Source organism: Mauremys mutica, unplaced genomic scaffold, assembly GCF_020497125.1.
Source record: "Mauremys mutica isolate MM-2020 ecotype Southern unplaced genomic scaffold, ASM2049712v1 Super-Scaffold_100099, whole genome shotgun sequence".
In the NCBI taxonomy this organism is placed as follows: domain Eukaryota; kingdom Metazoa; phylum Chordata; order Testudines; family Geoemydidae; genus Mauremys; species Mauremys mutica.
In genome coordinates this window covers 63,244-83,147 of record NW_025423266.1, presented here as the reverse complement: position 1 = coordinate 83,147, position 19,904 = coordinate 63,244, and the positions used below count along the sequence as shown (strand labels likewise).

Below are 19,904 nucleotides of genomic sequence, written 5' to 3'. Positions count from 1 at the left end.
TACAGGCCATATCCTGTATGTTAAGCTAAGGCAAAGTTAGCATCTCTATAGTGTGACCTTTTACACTATAGAGATGCTATAGAGAAAGGAAAATTGACCTTTATCTTGTTAAATAAAGAGAGAAGTACCCATGCTTGTCTAAGACCTTTACCTAGACCAATCGACAATGGAGAATGGCATAAGGGGTTTTTCAGTGTTGTACCCACAGAATTAACACGTACACCACAAGGGAACTTATGTGCATATGTACATGTCATCAACACGCACAAACATACTAGCCTATGAAGTAAGCGTACCCTAACGTTTTGTGGGTAAGGAATGAAATTTGGGCATAGGAGGAAGGATTTCAGGCGCTTGTGCCCTATAAAAGAGGTAACCCACCTCGCTAGAGCACGTCGCTCTATCAGTCTGACTTACTTCCTCCACTCTCTCTCTATCTACTATCAGTAGGCTGTACTTGTTCTTAAACTTTGAGTTTCAAAGTAACTCGGCTAAGCTCGGTTTCCCTAAGTTTTTATTCTTTGTTTATTAGGATTTGATTTTAAGTTTAACTTATTCAAGTAAACCCAAAGTAAAATTAGCTTTTTCTAAGCACTGCATCTTTCACTCAAGAACTGAGAAACCTGAACTGCAAGGCTGGTCCTGTGTCTCTTACCACCAGGTTATCAAGCAAGGGTGTGAGTATATTAACCAAAACTTTGTTGCATATAATGCCATATGTATCTTTTGAATAGCAGTAATGCAATTGTAACTTTATAACTCAATTAAATTAAATTAAATGTAAGCTAATAAATTAAATTTTCATCATATTTTCCAAATTAATATTATTAGTACACCCTAAATCAGGCATGGGACAGAGAGTTGGAGTGCAGGGGGATGAGAGCACTGGCTCTGGGGGTGCAGGCTTTGGGGTGGGGTTGGAATGAGAGGTTCAGGGGGCAGTAGAGGGCTCAACGTTAGGGCAGAGAATTGGGCTGTGAGGGCTCTGGAACAAGGCCAGGAAAAAGAGACTTGAGGCATGCAGGGCCGTCCTTAGGATTTATGGTGCCCTAGGCGAGATTATTAAACTGGTGCCCCTGTGCCTGATCTGCTCTTAGCAACACAAATATAAGCATACAGTATTGGAAAACTTGCCACATTCACGTTATTAAACCAGTTTAACTTAATGAAGCACACTGTAATGCTGATGCACTAGCACTAAAGAAGTGGCACTATAGAAAAAATTCTGGTTTGACAGAATGATGCAAATAATATAATTTTTTTAATTTGTCTAATTTTTATTGGAAATTTCTATGAAGAGGTATTGAAACAAAGATTTGTTTTTAATTAAAAGCAATCTTTCTGGCTTTTTTGGCTGCAAAATCAGTTTAATAAGCTGGGTTTCCAAACAGTGGGACAATATAACCCTAGTTTTACTGCTAGGTAAAGCACAAAGTGACCAAAATGAAGTCAGCACAGCATCATCTCATCTAGATTAAGGTAGCACAGAAATGTTACAGAAGTCCTATTGTGCCTTATTTTGTTTGGAAAGACATTAGCAATAGCAGCACATTCACATGATAAAATAAATGATAAATCACTGCCTCTAAAGTTCCATCAAAAACTGACATTTTCACAGCTCTAGCATGATCTGCTGTACAGATTCTTCACAAGGAAGTGTCCCTGGCCTTTTTAACTCATAGTAACTATGTATTTACTTTATGAAAGTTGGAGAAAACATTGTGAAAACGTAAAACATTGGCTGCCCAACTTCTGGGCTGGCAAAAGCTATACTGACTCACAGGAAAAAAAAAAGCAGGAGAATCTTAGTACAACATATGGTCAGTCTATACCAGGGGTCAGCAACCTTTCAGAAGTGGTGTGCCAAGTTCACTGTAATTTAAGGTTTCTCGTGCCAGTAATACACTTTAACGTTTGTAGACGGTCTCTCTCTATCTCTATATTATATAAATAAACTATTGTTATTATCTGAGGTCCCGGCCACCAGTCCTGCTCAGCCCACTGCCAGCTGAGTAAATGGAACCCCAGACCGGCAGCGGGGTGAGCGGGACTGGTGGCTGGAACCCTAGACAAGGATCCCAGGCCCTGCTCAGCCCGTTGCTGGTCTGGGGTTCTGACCACCAACTCCTGCCAGCCAGGATCCCGGCCGCCAACCCCCCTCAGCCCACTACCAGCCTGGGATTCTGCTCACCCAGGCTGGCAGGAGGCAGAGTGGGGCCGGCGGCTGGGCTCCTGACTGGCAAGGGGCCGGCAGCCGGAACCCCGGAGTAGCAGTAGGCTGAGTGCTGCCGGCACCCCAGACTGGCAGCAGACTGAGCCACTCAACCCCCCCACCGGCCCTGCTCAGCCCGCCACCAGCCCACTCAGCCCGCTGCCGGCTGAGTGAATGGAACCCCAGGCTGACAGCAGGTTGAGTGGTTCAGCCGGCCTGCTCAGCCCGCTGCCAGCCTGGGGTTCCTTGGGGGTCCCCAGGTCAGCAGCAGGTGCTGAGTGGGGCCGACGGCCGGTATCCCAGCTGGCAATAGGGCAGCAGCCGGTACCCCAGAGCAGTGATGGGCTGAGCCGCTCAGCCTGCCGCTGCGTACCATCAAAAATCAGCTCACCTGCCACCTTTGGCGCGTGTGCCGTAGGTTGCCGACCCCTGCTTTATACGCTAGTAAGGAGATGAGCATATTACAGCTGCTGGAGGGCTCTTATCAGGAGTAACAGGCTATGGGAAAGTCAGTCAACATTTTTTGTTTCTCTGATGAAAACTGGCCCACTCCCTGCCTCAAACCAAACCTGTCACTAATAATTGTCAACAACTTAATTTTCTGTTTTTGGCTAAGATATTGATTTTTTTTCTTTAAATACTGAAATTGGATTCAGGATTGTTAGCAAGAATTTTTGGCAAACTAAGTTGTTAAATGACAATCTAAATGGCAACACAGCACTGCTTTCATGCTTGGCTCACCCCCAAGCCTGCTGGTCCAACAGCTGCAGTAGACCCCAAAATCCACCTCTTGGGGTGCAAAGTGGCAACAGCAGCAGCAAACCCTCAGGTCCAATCACACGCCAATGGGCACTACCACCAGCCTTATGGACCATGGTGAAGTTAGCACAGCATCTGATCTCAGGGACAGGTCACCCATGGAGCCACAGCAGCTCATCCTGCCCTGTGCAGCTCCCCCCGGATGAGATGGATCACTGGCAGCTGCCAGCCCGGGGGAGAGGCGCTCCCCAGCTAGGGTGACCAGATCCAGATGTCCTGATTTTATAGGGCCAGTCCCGATATTTGGGGCTTTGTCTTATATAGGCACCAATTACCCCCACCTAGAGTGACCAGACAGCAAGTGTGAAAAATCAGGACGGGGTGGGGGTGGGGGGTAAAAGGAGCCTATATAAGAAAAAGACCCCAAAATTGGGCCTGGCCCTATAAAATAGGAATATCTGCTCACCCTACCCCAACCCCCTGTCCTGATTTTTCACACATCTGGCTAACCCCAGCCCAGCCCTGTGTGACATTCCAATCCTGGCCGAGGAAGTGAGTTACTTTCACTTTCATTCCTCAGCAGGTAGCCAGCCTCCCCCCACCTACCCCCCAGCACCTCACCCAACCCAGCCCTGATGGAGGGGAGGGAGAAGAGAGAGAGGGATGCTCCTGGGGACAGAGGAAAAAGGAGGGGGTGCTCCATGGGGCAGGGCGGGAGAAGAATGGATGTTATGGGGGACAAGGATACTGGTTCCAGAGCTGCAGAGCCTGCCTCACCTCACCTCAGCCAGAGGGAAAAGAGTCACAATCACAGGTGAGCTCCTTCCTCAACCCCTCCCCCCTTACCTTCCCAGAGACCCCAGCAGCCAATCCCCTCCCTCAGACTGTGCTGCATTCAGCTTTCTCTAGGATCCAGCAGCCTGCTCCACTACTTCCCATCTGTCCAGGCTCCCCGGAGAGCTGTGCCCCATGGGGCTGCCTATGGCTAAGGACAGCCCAGGAGACGTGAGAGAGAGATCAGGCTAGAACAGAAAATGGCTGGGGGCGGGGTGAAGGGTTTGAAATGCAAGGAGAAGAAAAATCTTCCTCCTGCTCCCTCTCATCAGAGCATCTAAAAACCAGGTGAGAGATACCTCTCCCCCACTGAAACATCAACTCTGGTGGGCTCGGGCTGAGGAAGGAACTTCTCTCTCCAGCAGCTCCAGCACACCTAGGCTGGGACATGGACACCTCCCCCCCAAAGATCTGGTGTGCCTGGCCTGGGACAGGGGAGGGGCTCCTCTCCTCTCCATTGGGGACATGGCGGGATGAGAGATGTGACAGGGCTTTATGGGAAATCATTATTTGCCTGATTTATGTGCCAGTCCTAGTCCTTGCTGACCCAACAGACTGTTTATCCTGCATGCTGATGCCAGTTTGGAGGGTCTGGGAGCAGTCTCCTACCAGGAAGTGGAAGGTAAATGTAAATCTGTAGCCTTTGCCAGCTGAGGACTGTCTGATAGCGAAACTCGCTATCCCATCCACCAGCTGCAGTTCTTGGCCTTGAAATGGGCCATCACTGAGAAATTTCCAGACTACTTGTCCAGTGCTCAGTTTCAGGTATGGACAGAGAACAATCCACTGACTTCTGTGTTAACAAGGGCTAAGCTGGATGCTACAGGGCAGAGATGGGTGGCTACTTTTGCTAGCAATAACATCAGCATTCAATACCAGTCAGTTGGTATAATAGGGAGTGTGATTTATCAGGATCACCAATTCTTGGCTGGGGGGAGGATGTAAGCAGGGTCAGAATGAACTCTACCCTGCCATCTGTTGGTGATGTGTTGTAAAGGCCTTTTGTTGCTGATGTGCATGGTCACACCCACCCCACATTGCATGATGGGGGTGCTTGTCCAAATGGTGATTTTGGCTGCTGTGGGATCCCCAAACTCTTTCTTAATAGGGCAGGAGTAATAAAATGTAGTAATCCTGGTCATATGAATCAAAAACAGTAGAACGGTACTTAGCAGTTCATGATTTCAGGACTCACCCGAACCTACATAAAAATCATTAGACAAGGGACATGGGTTCCAAAGAATAGCAATTTAAGACAGATTCAAAAAAAAATATATGTTTAACATCATGCGATTCTTCTGAACTCTCTAAATGCACATTTTATGGTTTTTTTCTCTCTTTAGTTAAAAAATAGAATTAATTACTATCCTATTACAAATAATGTGTTAAAGCATACACTTAAAATCTTAGACAGATAAGTGAAAAATTGAGTTATACTGAAGGAGGTGGACTCTGATGCTATTTAAAAGCTTAAATTCATAGGAATATAGTTTGGAACGAGAACCTGGCAGAAAAGTTTTTCTGGAAGAGTTAGCAGAGCGAGATTGTTAGTCACAGGTCAGTGGGTGGGTTTATGTAAATACTGGACTCTTGAACGGGGGTGGGGGCAGGACCAAGACTTCTTTGGCACATGCACCACCTCTGCAACTAACGTTTGCTACCTCACTCCCTAACAAAACACCTTTTACCTCTCAGGGCCAAAATACACCGTGAAAGAGATCTAACGGCATAAGCTTAGGGTGAGCAACTGCAGCACTCACAACAATTTGAAGAGATTCAAAACCGCCTCTGCCTCTGTCTTTCCACACCAGGGACAGCAGAAAGGACATCAGCAGCACCCGCAAGACACCAACAAACATCCATTTCTACCTCCCTCCACGCGCTGCTGTTAGGAACCCATACCCCTTAATGGTGAGTACTTTTCAGGCGAGGGTGACGCTCTCAGGCCTCAAATGCCAGGTACAGTTACTCTGTCCTTGATCCAAAATCAACAGGAAAATACACTGGATTACTCCTGCCCCAATAACAAAGAGACTGGGGAACCCGCAGCAGCTGAAATGACCGTTTGGACAAGCACTCCCATCATGCAATCCGGGGTGGGTGTAACCATGCAAATGACATCAGCCCCAAAAGGCCTTGATGACAGATCACCAACAGATGGCAGGGTAGACTTCATACTGACCCTGCTTCAACTAGATTGTGGCAAAGATTCCCAAACACCGAACGTTAAAACTCACCTAACGCGGGTCAATCCATCCTCATCGTCGTAGCCGCTCGTTATACTCCACACCCGAACGTAGCCCTCATATGGACAACATACCCTCCTAACTCAGTGTCTGTACGTTAACCTTTTACCCCCAGTCCGGGCTATTGCAGATTATGTATTCCTTACGCCACCCCATTTTAAACCAAACTTCGCACCCCTTGGGTAAGCTGTACGTTGTTCCATGAGCACCAGAAACTTCTACGCCGAAACTCTGAACCGCACACTTTTTTTTTCTTTGAACCTCATCTTAATAAAATGCTGACTTTTGTTCGAGATCCCGGCTCCTCTTTGCAAGGCATGTGCATTCGCGCCGCGTTTTAGTCTGCTAATACGGCGGGGGGCGATTGAGCCAGAGGTGCTTGCTTGCTGCAGACACGGATCCAAGGCTGAACCTCGTCCCCCACAAGCGTAACTGAAAACAGTTTAGAAGTGCTCCCGTCTCTGGCACTCAGCTACCCAGCTCCCAGTGGGGTCCAAACCCCAACTAGATCCTTTTTACCCTGTAGAAGCTAGCTGTAAAATCCTGTGACCAGGGCAGCTGCCTAGCAGCCTGCACATCTGCCTGCCAGAGCGAGGGCGCGTAAGGCACTAATCCGGATAGTGGCAGCTAGGTGGCAGGGGGAGAGTGTGAAGAACCAGCAGAGTGGCACAGCGGGAGTGTGCTGGGCCCATAACCCAGAAGTCAATGGATCGAAACCATCCTCTGCTACACGTGCGCTTGTTTCTTTTCCCTCTGGGCCTTCAAGCGAGCCGGTGACCAGCAGAGCCCCAAGAGCCTAGGCCATGAGGCAAGAGGTGGCTGAGGCAAAGCGGCGGCCTGCCAGGGAGCTCTCTGGCTGCCTGGGCTGAAGGCAAGAGGCAGGCCTGGGCGTGGCGAGGGCCTCCTGTCCTGGAATGAGGCTGCAGTGCTTCCTGGTCCCCTTTTCCCACCCACACCGGCAGGCGGCTGCTGCGGGAGAACACGAGGGAGGCTCTCGGGGCGCTAGGCAGCGCTATGTGTGTGGCTGTCAGGGGAAAGAGCCCAGGCTCCTGACTCGACCTGCCATTGACTCGTGTGGCTCTGCGCGCTGTCAGCCGGGGCGGGGCGGGCCAGGCCGCGGACGTGACTCAGGCTTGGGCCGCATGGCCGCGCTTTCCTGACGAGGCATGAGGCAGGCCAAGAGCTTTGCACAGCGTACAGGGAAGTGGGAGGGAGGCGTCTTTGAGCCGGCCTGTCTCCTCCGCTTCTCCCTTGCCGCTTGGGCAGAGGCGGGAAGGGAGCAAAACGTTCCCGGCTGAAAGTTTTTGTGCTCGGCTTTGAGGATTAAGCCTGAGCCTCCGGCACGGCTGCTGGCAGATGGGTTTCTGAATGGCATCCAGCCTGCTCTTTGGACCACCGGCTGAAAGCACTGAGGCAGCAAAATGGGACCTTTGAGGCTTCCCCCCACAGGCCTCAGGGAAGCAAGGAAGTAGCACGGGCTCAGCGTCGTCCCTGGGTGGGTTTGAACCACCATCCTTTCGGTTAACAGCTGAACGCGCTGACCCATTGCGCCACAGAGACATGGAGGGGCAAGGCTGTATTGAGCACAAAAGCTGGGAATAAGCTCAGGGCATACGGTATAGCACATGCATGCAGTGGTTAGCCAAGCAACAGCAAGGAACTGGACTGCTATGGAGGGAAAGTTCTGTGGGAAGGAACCGAAAAGAGCACCGGGGCTGTGGTACAGTGCTCGCATACACTTTCTTTAGCCTGTTTTGCTGGAAGAGTTAGCAGAGCGAGATTGTTAGTCACAGGCCAGTGGGTGGGTTTATGCAAATACTGGACTCTTGAACAGGAGCAGGGGCAGGGGCAGACACAAGATTTCTGTGGCACATGTACCACCTCTGCAACTAACGTTTGCTACCTCACTCACTAACAACACATCTTTTACCTCTCAGGGCCAAAATACACCGTGAAAGAGATCTAACAGCATAAGCTTAGGATGAGCAACTGCAGCACTCACAACAATTTGAAGAGATTCAAAACCGCCTTTGCCTCTGCCTTTCCACACCAGGGACAGCAAAAAGGACATCAGCAGCACCTGCAAGAGACCAACAAACATCCACTTCTACCACCCACCATGTGCTGCCGTTAGGAACCCCTACCCCTTAATGGTGAGTACTTTTCAGGCGAGGGTGACGCTCTCAGGCCTCAAATGCCAGGTACAGTTACTCTGCCCTTGATCCAAAATCAACAGGAAAATACACTGGATTACTCCTGCCCCAATAACAAAGAGACTGGGGAACCCGCAGCAACTGAAATGACCGTTTGGACAAGCATTCCCATCATGCAATCCGGTGTGGGTGTAACCATGCAAATGACATCAGCCCCAAAAGGCCTTGACACGGGCTGGGAGAGTAGTCACCCTGACTTTTGGGAGCGTAGGCGGTTGCCCCGGCAGCGCCTCTGCCGTGTGTTCTACATACTCTGCTTTCTCTTCAGTTCGTATAAATCTTTTGCCTTTTACTAAAGATTTCCGTGGAGAGGAATGTTGATGAGTTTGTACCCAATTTTTTAAGGCTTTGCTTTGGTAAGGCTGTTGCCTGCTGTGAGAAAAACAGAAGAGTGCTCCCTGAGCTGGTGTCACTGGCTGAAGCTTTTCTGTAGTATGAAAAAAGTATAGTAGGGGGCACCTGGCATTGGCTGCTGTCAGCAGACAGGATACTGGGCTAGGTCTTTAACTTGGACGGGTAGCTGGGAAGACAGTCAATCAGACAGAACCCGTTCAACAAACCTTTTCATTTCCTTGTTATTGCCTGACTCCTTTAATTCTTTTCCCCTTTTCCTTATTTCCCAGCAGACCGACTAGCCACCAGATTTGGGTGCTAGCAGAGGGACCTGACGAGCTCCTTCTTTTCGGCAGCGTTGAACATGCCAGGGCACAGCCAGATTCTGGTTTCTCATCTGAATGTAACGCCTAGCTCTCACCTTTATTTCTGTTTCTTAGCTCTTTTGGGCCATCGATCTTTGGTCTGACCCGTAGGATCCCTGCATTAGGAGAGATGGCTAATTAATGAGCCCATAAACCTTGGAAATCAAATGAAACCTGAAGTCCGTAGAAGACCTCGAAAGGCCCTTGGGGGTGGAGTGCGAGCTGAGGAAGAGTTCCCTGCACAGCTTACCTCTCCATTCTCGTTTTCCTGTCCTGAGCGGAAAAGCCAGGACAGGAAAAGCCAGGCTTTCGGTGGGCTTTCAGAGGAAATGTAATGGAAAGGCAGCCGAAAGTGGAATCCCAGGTTTTTAAACAATCCTCCACTAACACGCCAAACAGCTCAGGTCTAGTTACTCATTGAAAATTAGAATCAAGTTACAGCAAGATTTCATCATAAATGAAGTCAAACCCTAAAGATTTCAGAACACAACTGCTGTAAGGAGCCACGAGGGAAGCAATACAAAGTCAACCTTGCCTCAGAGAAAGGCAGTTAAACAATTTCTCTTTTTTAAAGCAGCATAATCTCCCCAAACGGAAGGGCACTGTTCCCGGAGAAGGGTCCTGGAGAGGGTTTTCCTCGTTGGTGCCGGCCATCCACCTCCCCGAAAGGCGGGAGCTAGGTCGACGGAAGAATTCTTCCGACCAAGGCGCGGACTGATGTAGCCGCGCCGATTTACGTTCCCCGTGCAGCCCAGGCCCGAGGGTCGGTGCGTGCTGAACAGTTAAGTCAAAACAGCTCCGTCCGTCAGAGGTGTGCAAAAGGGAAAACCCGCTCCTGGGCGACACGGCCACGCCGCCCTAACCCGCAGCGTAGCTAAAGGGCATTCGGGCAGGCGGTGGGTGGGCCTCAAGCGACGGAAAGCCCTCCTCCAGCATGGGGTTGTGACAGCCTAGTCTCCGTAGCACAGACAGGGTGGCCACCAAGAGACAGGAACAGACAGCGAAAGCCAAAGCGGCCCCAGGGCAGGGGGCGAAGCTGCCTGTTGGACGAGGAGACCAGGTGGGACAGGCGTTTTGGACAGGCCGTCCTCCCGTCAAAGGAGGAAGAGCCCGAGAAGAAGGGCCGGGCAAGAAGCTACAAGCAGGGAAAGAAGCAGAGTAGGCAGGCAGGCAGGTCCCCATAGAGCCAAGGAAGGCACCAGTCCAAGCCCCCCAAAAGCAGACTAGAGAGCAGATCAGCTGCAAAAGACCAGGGAAAGCCAAGAACACAGAGAGACCCAAGTAAAGTTTCAGAGCTGAGCTTTGCTTACAAGGAGGAACGTGTGACAAAGATACCTAGAAATACAGGGCCTGTGGAAAAGAGCACTCCCAAAGGCCCAGAACAGCAACTGCTTTCCTAAGAATCTGCTTTGCAGTGCACTAAGCCTAAACAGCCCACTGTCAGTTGTCTGTTGTTCAAAGCAATCAGCAGAGGAGAGCGTGAACGCAGTCCCCCACTACCACAAATTATGCAGTCGAGTTTTCCGCATTTGGGGAAATCGCAGGGGTCAGCACACCCGTAGTGCAATGGATGAGCCTCACCCTAGGAAAACCATCTTCGTGATCATGGTATTTCCCCTGCCAGGTAAGTATGAGTTCCTGCTGCCTGGCCGCCGCCCGCCCTCGCTCGCCCCACACTTATAACACACGGGGCGGACCGCCGCGCCCCCACCGACGGCCTCGCCCACACCGGTCCCCACTGCCAACAGCTGCCCCGACGCGGCCCCCGGAGACCGTCCCTTCCCCACCCCGAGCTCCCGGTGCCAAAGTCGGGCCCTGCCTGGCAGCCTGCGTCCGCTCCCACGATTCTCTGCTCGCACACAGATCTGCATACCCGCTCCCGCGGCTCTACCCCTCCGCTCGGGCCCCTCCCCCTGCCTGCCCGGGGCGCCGCTCTTGCGTGCTCAGCTCTTTGAGCTCAGATGGGGTGTAGTGCTTAGATCGAGTGCGACAGACCTTAACTTTGCCATGTGAGGGTCATTCTATCCCCATTACCTGGCTTGCTTATTTATACCTATGACTGTCTTTAACTGTTGTATGCGTGATGTACCCTCACTGCTTGCTGACTGTATCTTGAACTCACCCACAGTATACCCCACATTGGGGACATTGCACACTGTATAAAAGTTATGTGCTGTCCAATACCCTAAAGTACTAGCATCCCCCTATACTCTGTATGTCACCCCTGATGACCAGTAACTGATGTTACAAACTCTCTGTACGCCTTCTGGCTGGGAAAGCATTATCTAAAGTTGTATCTATTCTTAAACATTTTCTAATAAACATTTAAAACTAAAATTGCCCTATACTCTGTATGTCACCCCCGATGACCAATATCTGACGTTTCAACTCTCTGTATCGTTCATTTTCAAATATTTTCTAATAAACTTTTAAATCTTGGCCTATCCAAGTGCTTGGCCGTGATCAAGTGTCTTGATGTTTTTGGTCTTTTGGCCTCGAGATGAAAACCTTGTCTGTGTCTTGGGAACCTTGAGGTAAAAAATTATCTAAGTTGTAGCGGGTCCCGTCCCGGGAAGCCAGGCCATCAGAGAGACGACGTGGCCCACCTGCTGCTAGGGAAAGAGTGCAGCTTGCATTTCGCTTCTCTCTCGCTCTCTCCCCACCGGAAGTTGGTCCAATACAAGAATGACCTCCCCTGCCTTGTCTCACGTCAGTTTCTCCTCAGGGCAGAAGGTCGGGTGTTGTCAGCCACTCTCCAGAAACTGGACGGCCACTCGATCCCTTTTGTTACCTGCCAAGTGAGGCTGAGTGCACTGGCAGGCAGCGCCGTTTGAAGAAGTGGAAGATTGGACAAATGACCAGGGAGGAGTATAAAAATATTGCTCAGGCACGCAGGAGTGAAATCAGGAAGGGCAACTCACGCTTGGAGTTGCAGCTAGCAAGAGATGTTAAGAGTAACAACAAGAAGGGTTTCTTCAGGGAGGTTAGCAACAAGAAGAAAGTCAAGGAAAGTGTGGGCCCCTTACAGAATGAGGGAGGCGACCTTGTGACAGAGGATGTGGAAAAAGCTAATGTACTCAATGCTTCCCCACCCTCCCCCTTCGTGATTTTGTCTTCACGAACAAAATCAGCTCCCAGACTGCTGCTCTGGGCAGCACAGCATGGAGAGGAGGTGACCAGCCCTCTGTGGAGAAAGAAGTGCTTCGGGACTATTTAGAAAAGCTGGATGAGCACAAATCCATGGGGCCGGATGCGCTGCATCCGAGGGTGCTAAAGGAGTTGGCGGGTGTGATTGCAGAGCCACTGGTCATTATCTTTGAAAATTCATGGCCATTGGGGGAGGTCCCAAATGACTGGGAAAAGGCTAATGTAGTGCCCATCTTTAAAAGAGGGAAGAAAGAAGGAGGATCCGGGGAACTACAGGCCAGTCAGCCTCACCTCAGTCCCTGGAAAAATCATGGAGCAGGTCCTCAAGGAATCAATTCTGAAGCACTTAGAGGAGAGGCAAGTGATCAGGAGCGGTCAGCATGGATTCAGCAAGGGCAAGTCACGCCTGACTAACCTAATTGCCTTCTGTGAGGAGAGAACTGGGTCTGTGGATGAGGGAAAAGCAATGGATGTGTTCTTCCTTGACTTTAGCAAAGTTTTTGATACGGTCTCCCACAGTATTCTTGTCGGCAAGTTCAAGAAGTTTGGGCTGGATGAATGGACTATAAGGTGGACTATAAGCTGGCTAGGTCCTCGGGCTCAACGGGTAGTGATCAATGGCTCCACGTCTAATTGGCAGCCGGTCTCAAGCGGCGTGCCCCAAGGCTCGGTCCTGGGGCCGGTTGTGTACAATATCTTCGTTAAGGATCTGGAGGATGGTGTGGACTGCACTCTCAGCAAGTTTGCAGATGACGCTAAACTGGGAGGAGCGGTCGATACGCTGGAGGGTACGGATAGGCTACAGAGGGACCTAGACAAATTGGAGGATTGGGCTGAAAGAAACCTGATGAGGTTCAACAAGGACAAGTGCCCAGTCCTGCACTTAGGACGGAAGAATCCCGTGCACTGCTCCAGACTAGGGACCGAATGGCTAGGCAGCAGTTCTGCAGAAAAGGACCTAGAGGTTACAGTGGAAGAGAAGCTGGATATGAGTCGACAGCGTGCCCTTGTTGCCAAGAAGGCTAACGGCATTTTGGACTGTATACATAGGGGCATTGCCAGCAGATCGAGGGATGTGGTCGTTCCCTTCTCTTCGACGTTGGTGAGGCCTCATCTGGAGTACCGTGTCCGGTTTTGGGCCCCACACTGCAAGAAGGATGTGGAAAAACTGAAAAGAGTCCAGCATAGGGCAACAAAAGTGATTAGGGGGCTGGAAGACATGATTTATGAGGAGAGGCTGAGGGAACTGGGATTGTTTAGTCTGCAGAAGAGAAGAATGAGGGGGGAGTTGATCGCTGCTTTCAACTACCTGAAAGGGGGTTCCAAAGAGGATGGATCTAGACTGTTCTCAGTGGCACCAGATGACAGAACGAGGAGCAATGGTCCCAAGTTGCGGTGGGGAAGGTTTAGGTTGGATCTTAGGAAAACCCTTTTTCACTAGGAGGGTGGTGAAGCACTGGAATGGGTTCCTAGGGAGGTGGTGGAATCTCCTTCCTGAGAGGTTTTTAAGGTCAGCCTTGACAAAGCCCTGGCTGGGATGATTTAGTTGGGGATTGGGTTGGACTAGATGACCTCCTGAGGTCCCTTCCAACCCTGATATTCCATGATTTGAAGCTGTTCCCGTGTATCAAGGTGAGCTGCAGCTCAGCGAACCCCAAGGATCTGAGCGAGGCGAGCTACTTTGCAGCAGAGGCAGACCAAGCAGCAGGTACAACGCGGGGTCGCACCCCGGCCGGCAGATAGAATCTCATGTGCGAGATCCCGGCTCCCGTTACTTTGCAACGTGTGTGCGTTTGCTCCGGGTTTTAGCTGTGGGCCAAGTGCCCTCTGCCTTCTCGTCCGGGCTCCGTCCTCCATGCGCCTGGGCATCAGCGAGACTGTCTCAGGAGAGCAGCTGCCCCATCCCAATCTCCGCCCAGCCGGGGAAGGAGCAGAGGCAGCCCGGAGAAAAGACTCCTTTGAGCGCCGGAGACGGCCGGAGCATCTTATTTGCATAGCCACAGTGCATTGCGTGCAGCGAAGCGAGTCCCTGGTCGAGGGGCTGGTTTTGCTCCCTGTGTCCCCGGTTTCGATGATCCAACTCGGGCTGCCAATCGGTTCAATTCCATTTCCTCTGAAAGCTAGCGGTGTAGCGGGCTGGGAGAGTAGTCACCCTGACTTTTGGGAGCGTAGGCGGTTGCCCCGGCAGCGCCTCTGCCACGAGTTCTACATACTCTGCTTTCTCTTCAGTTCGTATAAATCTTTCGCCTTTTACTAAAGATTTCCGTGGAGAGGAATGTTGATGAGTTTGTACCCAATTTTTTAAGGCTTTGCTTTGGCAAGGCTGTTGTCTGCTGTGAGAAAAACAGAAGAGTGCTCCCTGAGCTGGTGTCACTGGCTGAAGCTTTTCTATAGTATGAAAAAAGTATAGTAGGGGGCACCTGGCATTGGCCGCTGTCAGCAGACAGGATACTGGGCTAGGTCTTTAACTTGGACGGGTAGCTGGGAAGACGGTCAATCAGACAGAACCCGTTCGACAAACCTTTTCATTTCCTTGTTATTGCCTGACTCCTTTAATTCTTTTCCTTTTCCTTATTTCCCAGCAGCCCGACTAGCCACCAGATTTGGGTGCTAGCAGAGGGACCTGACGAGCTCCTTCTTTTGGGCAGCGTTGAACATGCCAGGGCACAGTCAGCTTCTGGATGCTCATCTGAATGTAACGCCTAGCTCTCACCTTTATTTCTGTTTCTTAGCTCTTTTGGGCCATCCATCTTTGGTCTGACCCGTAGGATCCCTGCATTAGGAGAGATGGCTAATTAATGAGCCCATAAACCTTGGAAATCAAATGAAACCTGAAGTCCGTAGAAGACCTCGAAAGGCCCTTGGGGGTGGAGTGCGAGCTGAGGAAGAGTTCCCTGCACAGCTTACCTCTCCATTCTCGTTTTCCTGTCCTGAGCGCAAAAGCCAGGAAGCAGCTCCGGGTAGGGAGGGGATACCATATGTGTGCAGTGGTTAGACAGGAAACAGCAAGGAACTGGACTCGTATGGAGTGAAACTGTAAGCATCTTCTGTATGCCTGATGACTGCAGGTTTGAGAGAGTTATGTGGGAAGTGGAGGCTTTCGGTGGGCTTTCAGAGGAAATGTAATGGAAAGGCAGCCGAAAGTGGAATCCCAGGTTTTTAAACAATCCTCCACTAACACACCAAACAGCTCAGGTCTAGTTACTCATTGAAAATTAGAATAAAGTTACAGCAAGATTTCATCATAAATGAAGTCAAAGCCTAAAGATTTCAGAACACAACTGCTATAAGGAGCCACGAGGGAAGCAATACAAAGTCAACCTTGCCTCAGAGAAAGGCAGTTAAACAATTTCTCTTTTTTAAAGCAGCATAATCTCCCCAAACGGAAGGGCACTGTTCCCGGAGAAGGGTCCTGGAGAGGGTTTTCCTCGTTGGTGCCGGCCATCCACCTCCCCGAAAGGCGGGAGCTAGGTCGACGGAAGAATTCTTCCGACCAAGGCGCGGACTGATGTAGCCGCGCCGATTTACGTTCCCCGTGCAGCCCAGGCCCGAGGGTCGGTGCGTGCTGAACAGTTAAGTCAAAACAGCTCCGTCCGTCAGAGGTGTGCAAAAGGGAAAACCCGCTGCTGGGCGACACGGCCACACCACCCTAACCCGCAGCGTAGCTAAAGGGCATTCGGGGAGGCGGTGGGTGGGCCTCAAGCGACGGAAAGCCCTTCTCCAGCATGGGGTTGTTACAGCCTAGTCTCCATTGCACAGACAGGGTGGCCACCAAGAGACAGGAACAGACAGCGAAAGCCAAAGCGGCCCCAGGGCAGGGGGCGAGGCTGCCTGTTGGACGAGGAGACCGGGTGGGACAGGTGTTTTGGACAGGCCATCTTCCCATCAAAGGAGGAAGATCCTGAGAAGGAGGGCCGGGCAAGAAGGTACAAGCAGGCAAAGAAGCAGAGCAGGCAGGCAGCTCCGCTTAGAGCCAAAGAAGGCACCGGTCCAAGCCCCCCATAAACCAGACTAGAGAGCAGGCCAGCTGCAAAAGACCAGGGAAAGCCAAGAACACAGAGAGCCTTATAAGGCCCGAGTAATGTTTCAGAGCTGAGCTTTGCTTACGAGTAGGAACCACAAAGGTGCCCAAAAGTACAGGGTCTGTGGAAAGAGAGCACTCCCAAAGGTACAGAAAAAAACCCTGCTTTCCTTAGGCTGTGGCTACACTTAGCACTTCAAAGCGCTAAGTGTAGTCAAAGCAGCAGCGCTGGGGGAAAGCTCTCCCAGCACTGTCTGTACTCCACCTCCCTGTGGGGAATAACGTACAGCACTAGGAGCCCCATTCCCAGCGCTGGTGCTTTGACCACACTGGTGCTTTGCGAATTTGTAAGTGTAGCCAAGCCCTTAGAGTCTGCTTTACAGTGCACTAAGCCTAAGAACCCACTTTTGGTTTTCTGTTGTCCCAACCAATCACCAGGGGAGAGTGCAAATGCAGTCCCCCACTATCACAAATTATGCAGTTGAGTTTCCTCCTTTTGGGGAAATCACAGGGGTCAGCACACCCCCAGTGCAATGGATGAGCCTTATTCTGGAAAAACCACCTTTGTTATTATGGTATCTCCCCTGCCAGGTAAGTATGAGTTCCTGCTGCCCGGCCGCCGCCCGCCCTCGCTCGCCCCGCACTTATAACACACGGGGCAGACCGACCGCCGGCCTCGCCTACACCAGCCCCCACTGCCGACAGCTGCCCCGACGCGTCCCCCGGAGCCCCTCCCTTCTCCACGCCGAGCTCCCGGTGCCAAAGTCGGGCCCTGCCTGGCAGCCTGCGTCCGCTCCCACAATGCTCTGCTCGCACACAGATCTGCATACCCGCTCACGCAGCTTGCCCCCCTGTTCGGGCCCCTCCCCCTGCCCGCCCGGACCGCCGCTCTTGCATGCCCTGTAGTGGTAGCCGGTCCCGTCCCGGGCAGCCAGGGCAGCAGAGAGACTACGTGGCCCACCTGCTGCTGGGGAAAGAGCGCAGCTTGCGTGTCGCTTCTCTCTCGCTCTCTCCCTCTCCCCACCGGAAGCTGGTCCAATACAAGACTGACCTCCCCTGCCCTCGCAAAAACCCACCTTTCCAAACAGTCCTTTCCCAGCCCCCTAATTCTGCTTTCACACCCTGGGACCATCTCCTCTCTTTGTCTCTCCCCCCCCCCAGGTAAAGCAGAGATGGAGGCAACTTCAGCCACTGGAGACAGCCCCAGCGAGCGCTGCAGCCCGCCCCGGGTGCGGGGGGGGGTGTTTGCAGACACAGGAAGGGAGCAGCTGGGAGCGGTGGGTGCTGGGAAGAAGGAGGCAGGAGAACAAAGCCCAGAGATGGGACATGGGGCAGCTCCTGGGGGCGGGGCTCTGGCACAGCCCGGGGGCGGGGCAGCTCCTGGGGGCGGGGCTCTGGCACAGCCCGGGGGCGGGGCAGCTCCTGGGGGCGGGGCTCTGGCACAGCCTGGGGGCGGGGCACTTCCTGGGGGCGGGGCTCTGGCACATTGTGATGCGGGAACCCGGGCTCAGCAGCTGGTCTCTGGTGGCCACGTGCTGCCAGCAGCGCTGGAGCCGCCGGGGCCGGAACGGAGCCGCTGTTCTCAGCTGCAGCCGGGATCTGCCCCCGGCCCCGCTGGGATCCAGGTGGGGACAGAGCCTGGGTCCCGGGGGTTCCCCGTTGTGTGACTGGCGGGGGCGGAGGGAGAAGCCGGAGCTGCAGGCGGCTGAAGGGCAGTGGGGCAGGTGGGGGGTTGAACGGTCTCTGTGCAGCCGGGAAAGTCCAGGGGGAGAGTGTGTGTGAGTCGGGGTGGGGGGTGGAGATACCTGCATCCTTCTCCTGTTTGTGCCACTTCCCTCCCCAGTACTGGTAACAAGTCTCTCTGGTTCTCCCCCTTTTCTCTCCACTCACCACACAGGACTGTCAAACCCAAGGAGATTCCCTCGTTTTTCCTAAAATTATTGACTCTCTAGTCTCTTCTTTTCCCCAATTTTCTCCATAATTCTCAAATGTCAATTTAAATTCTCCTCATATTTTGGGGGGGCTTCCCCCCACCCCCCATTTCATCTGCAGCAATTCGTCCTTGTTTGGGTGGGAAATTGTTGCCCTGAGTCATTCCCCAAAAGGGATGGGGGTTCCTGGGTGCTGTTTGGGGGAGCCCTGAGACACAGCTCCCTCTGGGGTGGAGATGGGGTGGCCGTTCTCTGCCAGCCACAGGGCATGGCTGGGGCACCGGTGAGGAAGGAGGAACCAGTGTCCCCTATGGAGCCTGCCCAGCCCCTTTGGTTCTGCTCCTTTCTAGCATTTTGTTCAGAGACTTTATTACGGCGGAGGCTGAAAAATGTCTGTGGATTTAGCCCTGGCAGGAGGGGTCAGGTCTACACTGTAATAAAGAGATTGAGCATTTCCCAGCATGGCAGAGTCTCGGATGTCTGTCTGCAGGGAAAGGGCCTGGGGGAATTGTGATGTGAAATGAACTAAAGCCTGTTCTGAAACCCCCACAGCTGCCCTTCTCGCCCTGCCAGGCTGCTGAATGACGCCCACATCTCGCTCCGGTTCATCCCATCCTCCCGTGGGACAGGGGAGAGAAATGGCTGCAGTGGAGCCAGCTCAGGTAGGGGTTATTGGGGGGCTGCTGGTGGGTTCCTACTGGAGGGAGAGGGGCTGTAAATACTGAAGAGGTGGCAACTTCAGGAGACTTACGTCTGGAGGGGGCAGGGAATACCCTGGGTGAAGAAAGGGAGGGGGACAGAGTGTGACAAACCTGCTGGGACTTGTTTAACGTGGGCCTAGATCCTCAGAACAAAGGCTTGGATGTTGGGGGAGAAAATTCCCTAATTTTAAAACAGGAAACAAACCCCCTGGGCAGGGCGGGGAAAACTGACCACACTTCTGGTGCTGAACCCTCAACCTGCTAGCCAGGGACTAGTGTGACATGGAAAGGTAGGAAGGTGTAGGGAAGATGTCTCAGCCCCTCATATCCAGCTGCTGGCAGTGGAGAGGGTGTTAGGTTCCCTACATGGGGTTGTATCAGCCTCTGGCTCGTAGCCATGTGATGGATCTGCTGGCAGAGACAAGGGGTCTCTCTTTGTTCTTTTACCATGATGCCCCCTGGCTGCTCTCAGCAGTGTGGGGATAGGACTCCGCCGACTGTCTCTGTCTCAGAGCTTCCATTTGATTGGTTCCTCTCCCCCATGAATAGTGGGGCTGTGAGTGGGGCAGCAGGTACTGAGTGTTGGACTCTTGCTCTTTCAGGGGCCGGTGACCTTCGAGGAGGTGGCTGTGCATTTCACCAGGGAAGAGGGGGCTCTGCTGGACCCCGCTCAGAGAGCCCTCTGCAGAGACGTCATGCAGGAGAACTATGAGAATGTGACCTCGCTGGGTAAGGAGTCCTGTCCCCTCAGTTATTAGAAGCTGTGGGGTCTCTGAAGAACCTGAGCAGTAATAACTTTATTTGTCATACAAGTGTTGACAAGTTTCCTTGCCCCCATATTTTTGCCTTATCTCCCACCCACTACAATAATTTTTGGACATGTGCCTTTTTGGTGCTGTCAGTCATTTTAAAATTGCATTTAATGTATCCTTATAGGATACCTTAATAACTACATTAATAACTGTAGCTTTCATGCCGTTTCCTCATTTTAGGAGGAAAATATGCCTCCTGTAGAATTCTAAATTGAGTAAATAGGTGTATGACTCATGCATGGCTTGTGTGACAGTCAGATGAGCTCCTCTTTTAATAGGAGAGTGTATAATGTTGCCATTCAGGAGCCCATGGGTGAAGGAAGAACAGAG

General features: G+C 52.0%; 5 non-coding genes across 5 annotated transcripts; 2 read left to right on the top strand and 3 right to left on the bottom strand.

Annotated features, from left to right (window-relative positions):
• Positions 1-7,537: 7,537 nt before the first annotated feature.
• Positions 7,538-7,611, bottom strand: TRNAN-GUU. Its single transcript has one exon. It is a non-coding gene; the product is annotated as a tRNA-Asn (tRNA).
• A 901-nt stretch (positions 7,612-8,512) lies between these two features.
• Positions 8,513-8,628, top strand: LOC123358905. The gene has a single exon (XR_006575804.1). It is a non-coding gene; the product is annotated as a U5 spliceosomal RNA (small nuclear RNA).
• A 1,802-nt stretch (positions 8,629-10,430) lies between these two features.
• Positions 10,431-10,594, bottom strand: LOC123358904. The gene has a single exon (XR_006575803.1). It is a non-coding gene; the product is annotated as a U1 spliceosomal RNA (small nuclear RNA).
• A 3,724-nt stretch (positions 10,595-14,318) lies between these two features.
• Positions 14,319-14,434, top strand: LOC123358899. The gene has a single exon (XR_006575799.1). It is a non-coding gene; the product is annotated as a U5 spliceosomal RNA (small nuclear RNA).
• Positions 14,435-16,567: 2,133 nt separating this feature from the next.
• Positions 16,568-16,729, bottom strand: LOC123358883. The gene has a single exon (XR_006575788.1). It is a non-coding gene; the product is annotated as a U1 spliceosomal RNA (small nuclear RNA).
• Between the last annotated feature and the right edge of the window lie 3,175 nt (positions 16,730-19,904).